This window comes from Lasioglossum baleicum, chromosome 19, assembly GCF_051020765.1.
Source record: "Lasioglossum baleicum chromosome 19, iyLasBale1, whole genome shotgun sequence".
Lineage (NCBI taxonomy): Eukaryota > Metazoa > Arthropoda > Insecta > Hymenoptera > Halictidae > Lasioglossum > Lasioglossum baleicum.
Window position 1 is genome coordinate 421556 of NC_134947.1, and position 7838 is coordinate 429393.

A 7838-nucleotide genomic window follows, 5' to 3' on the forward strand; every position below is an offset into this window, starting at 1 on the left:
AGACGTTTTTTCCCACGTAGACGGGTGATTGTGCGAGGATTTGACGATCTTTGGCAAGCCGATATCGTCGAAGTTCAGCAATATGCGCGAGATAATCGGGGACATCGATACATTCTTACGATAATCGATGTGTTCAGCAAATACGCGTGGGCGGTTCCTTTGAAGAGTAAAAATGCGAGCGACGTGTGCAAAGCTTTCGCGTCCGCGTTGAAAAAGGATGGCAGAGCTCCGAACAACTTGCAGACCGACATGGGCAAGGAATTCTACAACGCAAAATTTCAAGAATATCTGAGAAACCGCAACATCCGGCATTACTCGACGTTCAGCGCTATGAAAGCTTCCGTCGTGGAACGTTTCAATCGCACGTTGAAGAACAGGATGTGGAAATATTTCTCGTTGAGCGGAAAATATCGTTGGATCGATGCGCTTCCCACGCTGATCGAGGACTACAATAATCGGAAACACCGTACCACTCGTATGCGTCCCGCGGATGTAAGCCGTAAAAATGCCGAGCATCTTCTGTCCACCGTTTACAGCAACGTGAAGATTGCCGGTCCCGCTAAATTCAAGGTGGGCGATCGTGTGCGCGTCAGCAAATTTTAAACTCTGTTCGACAAAGGATACACGCCGAACTGGTCGACGGAAATATTTAAGATCATCACGGTGAAACGAACGAATCCTGTCACGAACCTCTTGATCGATTCGAAGGACATCCTATCGCCGGCGGATTTTACGAACATGAGATACACGCGGCTAAACACCCTGACGTATATTTAATTGAAAAAATATTACGCAGAAAAGGAAATAAAATATATGTAAAATAGTTAGGGTTGGACGCGTCACATAATTCATGGATATCTAAAACTGCTATACTTTAATTTCTACTTTTTTATAAAAGATCTTCTCATGCAATTTTTATTAATAAATAATGTGTAAAACGTATTCTTCAATGATTTTTTTCGACGAAACCTGACCTGAAAGAGAGAGAGAGAGGGAAATTCTTATACATTTTTTAAAAAATAATAAACATATTCTTCACAATTTTTTTTATTTTAACGTATTCTTCAGTAACACTCTTACATTTTTCAACTCGAAAGAAATTCTTGCGCGTTATATAATTTTAAAAATATAAAACGTATTCTTCTTCTTCAGTAACACTCTTAACTTCTGAACACCATTTCCTCTATCATAACAACATTGTTCTCACCTGTCCACTTTAGATCATCTGTTCGTGACTCGAGTTTAATCACGTGATCACCACGTTACTGGATATACAGACTGGAGAGTTGAAGGAGTTGTTGGTCAAATTTGAAAACGAATCTATGTGGTAGAGTATATGGGCATAGGCAATTTAATGCACAGTGGATATGCAATATAACTGAACACTTTATTATATAATATTATAGAAAGAAGCACCCATCAGGGTTTACACGTGGTACGAAACATCGTTGCGCGGCTGACGCCATGAACGTTCTACCGTCTCGCTCGCTTGGTGGCCGTATCCCCACCTTGCCGCAGACCGGCGGTCCGCAGTGCCGTATGCACATGTAATGGTACGGGAGACATTGGAACCCTCAATACTATGCATGACACCCCACCTTATTTGATATTCACAGACTAGGGATCTGGAGGAGTTGCTTTTAAAATTCTAGAATTAGACCTGTTCATAGCACAATTTTAATTATGTGATCACAGAATTGTTTTGATGACAAAATAACGCGATGATCACAGAATTAAACTCGGGCCATGTAGAGGTCAGTTCTCGAATCTTATGAGCAACTCCTTCAAATCCCAGTCTGTGGATATCAAATAAGGTGGTGATCACGTGATTAAACTCATGCCAGTAACAGATGATCTAAAAATATGATAAAGAACGAGACTGTTAACCTGGACGACATGATGTTCAATCAGTTTTACATTCAAGATCGATACAATTTTTTAATAAATAATGGAAACTGAAAGATCTCTGATTGAACTTGTATAACGAAGCACCTTCTCAATTAACATTCTAACATTCGAAATTAACATCGCTTTGACGCTTCTAACGCTATAACATCAGCGCCCAAAGACACCAGTTCACAATCTATAAGTGAATTTTGATCGAAAGACCGACTCTCGACAATAGTCTCGATAAAATTTTTTACGTTAACGTTTTTCGCAATAACAACAAAATCAGCAAATTTTGTAGCAACGTCCGGAACGTTGTCTACTAATCCTATGTACATACTATCTATACAAAATTCTAAATTGTATAAGTTTCGCATAGTTTTCTCTGTAATATATATAGCTATAGTTGAGTTCGCTATTTTAATTAGTTCCAGCCCATCGAGATGTGTCATTTCCAAAGTCAAATTATCGCCAAGTTTTATGCGCTCCATATTGCTCCGAATTATCTGCTTCGACCGCAGCAGCTCTCTCCATGTTTTAATTGAAAATAAAATTTCATTTCCACGGCTATCACCGATAGCCAGCTCTGCATAAATGTCCTCCCCGATCCGTATGCCAAGTTCCAAATATTTGAAATAATTCCCAGCTATTGAATATCTTCTACACAAGATCCGTACGGAACGTGTCGATGATTGGGAACTAGTCGTTGACAAATCGATCGGTTGTTGAGAATATCTACAACAGATTGATTTTTTCAGACGTCTTTCTAAATTTCTTTCACATTTTTTATATCTTTTTTTCTACTTACATATCATCCTGGCTTTTCACAGACTCCTCGATTTTTTGACGGTTGTCGAGCGGACGACGGTTGAACATTTAAAAAAAAAACACACTTTTCACCGTCTCTCTCTCTCTCTCACGATGTTAACGTTTTCATGGCGGTCGCTCGACTATTCGGTCTGGCACTCGGATTACATTGTTTTATAGAACCATTAATCTACATACCACTTCCTTGCTACAGATAGCGGTCAACAAAGTTTTTATCAAGCTCGAACACTTCCTTTTATGGCAATGAAACGATATTGCAATGTCCCCAAGGAAGTGTAGTGACCAAATTATCGCAGATATACCATTTATCGTCGTACGGACTTAACGCTAATTTCATTTCGGCTATAGAATACACCCGATGCTGTACCGACATTATACGTTTATTGCTAATGCTCTTTTCCGTATGATTATGAAGACACTCGACATAGTCTTCGAAACTTTGCAACGAGGCCGTACCTCGTCGCGAACGTCGCATAAATGAGAGCGACCGGCCCCGACTTATATTTATAAGCGTCAGCGGCACGGGCACGCGCCAATCACCGTCGCGACCAGGCGCGTGCCAATCGGAGAGCGCCGCGGCCGCTCGACCGAGAGCGGCACTCTCCATGGTCCGCGCTCTCGCGCGCTATATAAGTCGCGTCGGAATACCGAACGAGCGGAGTCCGCCCGGAGCTACTCTCGTGAACACCGGATCGTCCAGCACTTTTCAGAGCTGAGGAACCATCCGTCCAGAACGCAGGCTGGAATCACGAGCTCCAATAGGCGACTCTCCTCCACGTTCCCGGCGCCCGGAAATTGCAGTGCCACCGCCTTGGGCTGGATTGGACCCGTCGCGTCGACGTGGTGGGCACGAATACCCTTAGGTGCTTCTAAGGCGCGTGCGACGGTAACTCATCACTCAGGTGCTTCTGTGTGAGAGTTGCTGCACCACTCGGCCCTCCGACCGACCAGCCTGAGACGTTTGTCCTCCGGCCTTCTCCGCGGGTCGAACCTTCGCGGTTTGACCTCACGATCTGGAGTGGTAACGGCGAGTACGAACCTCTCAGGTGCGTCTGAGGTACGTACGATCCGTGGTCTGTCCTTCAGGTGCCTCTGGAGGAACACCGCGGCGCCCACGCTACGTCAGTCAGTGACCTCCGACCGCTTCCTGTCACCTTCCTACCCTCCAGCGTGAATCCGCGGAACATCGCGCCGTACTACATCGCGCCGCGCGTCGCCACCGAAATACAGCCCATCCGAGACCGTCCGCCGAACCTCCGCGTCACCTGACATCGAACACCTGTGCGCCACCGTCCGCCTCATCGCTTTCATTAGTCACTCCGCGATTACGTCATACTCTTTTCTGTTATGATTTAGACCGAGACTGCAACATCCGCTGACGCGACTGAAGGACCGTCGCAGCCGCCGTCTAATTAACCGGACACGATACGTAGTTAATAACCTTTGTTACGCGGTCGGACTTGCCGGCCTGCAAGAATCGTTCTTTTGTTCATTATATATACTTCCTACACCGCACCTAGCGGAATAAAGCTTATTTTGTTTATCCGATTTCGTCTCCATCTCATTCATTCACCTACGAACCTTGGTCAACTCCTGCGCTACAAGGCATATACGAAATCGGAACGTTACATGGCGCCCGAACAGGGACCTGTTTAAAGCGATCAGACGGAACGGCTCTAGGAATAGGTTTCAGCGGCAATCACGGGTTAAGCCGCGAAAATCACAGGGGATTTGCCCCGGCTAGTGTTTGTTAAACCCCGCTATTAATTATGTACGCGTAATTATTTATTTACCTGTTTTGTACTGTTTAGCGCATACGCGCCCGTAGTGCACGGACCAATTTGTTTAGTTACGTCATTATTTATTCACGCGTTCGTCCGTCTATAGTACGCACCGATCACCGAAACACCCGTCGTTTCGGCGTAAGGGACTACCGCGAGTTCCCAAAATTTTTTTTTTCTTCTCTTTGTTATTAACGCAATCGATTACTGATTACCCGCGCACCGGTCTAGAACAGGGCTCCCGACCAGACCAAACGCCCGATTAGTCCGCGTCAACGAGGCACCATGGGTGTCGCGTGGGTATATCGCCTACGGAAGGAACAACTCATCCAAGAACTGCACAAGCACGGAATCGGCACCGAAGGGACCGTGGTGCAAATGCGCCAACGGTTGGTGGCTTATGTACGCCGCAACCCGGAAATCTTTTCGGAAAAACCGGAAGATGATCCGGATTACAAGGAGGAAGCCGACGTTACCAAGGATCTGCTCGACTTCCACGATGAACTAGCGGCCGGCCTATTCAACTCGAGCACCTCCACCCCGCTGTGCAATAATCATACGGCGAGAAACGTGCCCGAATTATCTACGGCACCCACAGCCTTAAACACTGTCATCGACCAGATGAAAAAGTGGAACTGCCACTTCGATGGCCGCGATCCACGCGGATTCCTGGAACGAGTCAACGAACTCCAACGAGCCTACCACCTATCGGACCGGCACATACTGGAGGGTTTCCCCGAGTTATTAAGGGGAGACGCTCAACTCTGGTATAGGTATACGGCCCCATCCGTCACCTCGTGGGCCAACCTCCAGGAACAACTACGGAAATATTACCTACCGCCGGGAGAACGACGCCACCTCGATCGACAAATCGCCGATCGACGACAGGGGCCGAACGAGACGATCCTGCCCTACGTCACGGCAATGACAACGCTGATCCGCAGACGCGGGGGATACTCACTAGACCAGGAACTAGACGCCCTTTGCTACAACATGAGGGGTGAGTTCCAGCTTCGAATCCGCAGAGATGAGGTAAAAGCGGTCACCCAGCTCATCCAGCGAGTGGGAGAGATCGAGGAGATCCTCATGGCTATGAAGAAAGAGACCAATAGTTGGCGAACAGAAGGGGCCCGGTCGTCGTATGTCAAGCAGGAGGCAACCCACAAAACAGCCACGGCCGTTACAACACCGTACTCCCGGACCACACACTGCTGGAAATGTAAGCAACCAGGTCACGACCGCTTCGAATGTAAGAACCGACAGTTAAAATTCTGCTCTTTCTGCGGCAGCGACGGTTGTGAATGCCACTCCAGGGAAACGAGTCACTGGCCGGGCCAAACTAACATACAACCCGGCCATTGATCCTCCCGAGAACAGGATCTTCATAGACGTTACCGTCAGCAACCACCAGACCGAGGCGCTCCTCGACTCCGGCTCCGTCTGCTCCTACGGCAACAACGCCATGGCCAGGAAATGCGTCGCTGCAGGGTGGCAGGTAGCCAAAGAAAACACACTGGCTGCCATGGCAGACGGAACGGAGACAGAATTAAAATGGAGCATACGACGCACCGGAGCTATTAACGGAGTCCCGCTGGAACACCAATACTTCGTGATGGGGTCAATGGAACACGAATTGTTACTGGGTATGGACGCCCTATCAAAATTAGGCCTGACAATACGAATCGGCAACCAGGAGATTTACCCGGTTGTGACGGTTACATCCTTACCGGCGCGAAACTATCCCCACCAGAGACCACCGCCGGAACCCCGCGCCCGCCGCGCAGACAAACACGCCGCGAAACCGCGAGAGGGCCGCCGCGCCGAACCGGTTTCTCGCGAGAGAAACTGAGCGCGCTCGGGGATAATTACCCCGGGCAATCTACGGTAAGGCAAGTCAGTGCACCACCGTCTACCGACCAGTAGTCCTCCGTGACGAAAACCGACCGACACCGTGTGCCAGACTTTGGAAGCGAGAGTGAGTGAGCGACTTCCTAATCCTGCGGTCATACCTTCACCCGACCAACCGTCCTTCCTGGCCCAAGTGGTGAAACACCGACGGGAGTCCCTTCACCTCAGTGGCGAAACGCCGAGCAGGTACCAAGCCAACCCCAGTGGCGAAAGCCGAGTGGGAATCCGCCCCTCCACCGCTACGCCGCTACCGCCGAGATACAGCGCCTCCGCCACACCAAGCGTCCGCTACACCGAACGTCCGCTACACCGAGCGCCGCTCCTCCGAGCAAGCGCTGTTACCGGCCGTAAACCGCAACGTGGGTCCACTTTAGCTCTTCGAGGTTCCGCGACCTTGGACAGCCGACTGACGCGGCACCACCTTCCAACGCACCGAGTAACCGTCACAAATGGCGCCCGAACAGGCTTGACATTACGGAAGGGCCACGAATGAGCGACAAAGTAGACTGGGTCTACCTGTTACGCAAAACAGAACTGATCGAAGAGGCAGAGAAGCGAGGAATCGACGCCACCGGAACCGTCGAAGAACTCCGAGCACGGATTACCGCACACCTCCGCGCCGAGATGTCGAAACAGGAGGAGAAGAAACAGGAGACCGCCGAACCCACACACTCCATGATGGAGAAGATGCGGAAGTGGGGAATCCACTACGACGGTGGGAAAGGAGCTGAAGACTTCCTTGACCAATTGGAGAGCTTCCGGAAGGGGTACGGGGCAGATCCGGAGGAGTTCCCACCGGGACTAGCTATAGTTTTCCGAGGAAATGCACTCCGGTTGTATTGGAACAAAAACGACCAATGGAAAACATGGAAGGATTTCTGCCAGGACTTCCACCAGAGGTACCTACCAGGGGAGCGGCTCCTGGATATGGAGGACAGAATCCGTGAGAGACTCCAGAAGCCAGGAGAGGCGGTAGAGGAGTACATCGACGAGATGGAAACGATGATGCGCAGGCACGGCGGTTTAAGACCGGAACAACGTCTGGAACGGACGTACAGGAACCTACGGGCGGAGTACAGGAAGTTCATCCGTAAGACAGATGTCCGCTCAGTATACGAGCTCATGGATCGAGCACAGGAGCTCGAAAAAACGCTAAGGGAGGAACGCCAGCAGCAAGCGGCCTACCAAACACGGAAACCGCCAGACAGCATCGACGAAGTCAGCAGCGGTTACGACCGCACTACATGCTGTTGGAGGTGCGGCCAGCGAGGCCACAACCGAAGGGAGTGTCGAAGGACACCACGGTTATTCTGTTCCTATTGCGGGAAGGAAGGCCGAACAACCGCTCGCTGCCCGTGCAATGACCTATCGGGAAATGCCAACCAGACCGGAGGGAGAGGCACTGTCCGGTCATACCCCAGCTTTATGCCTCGC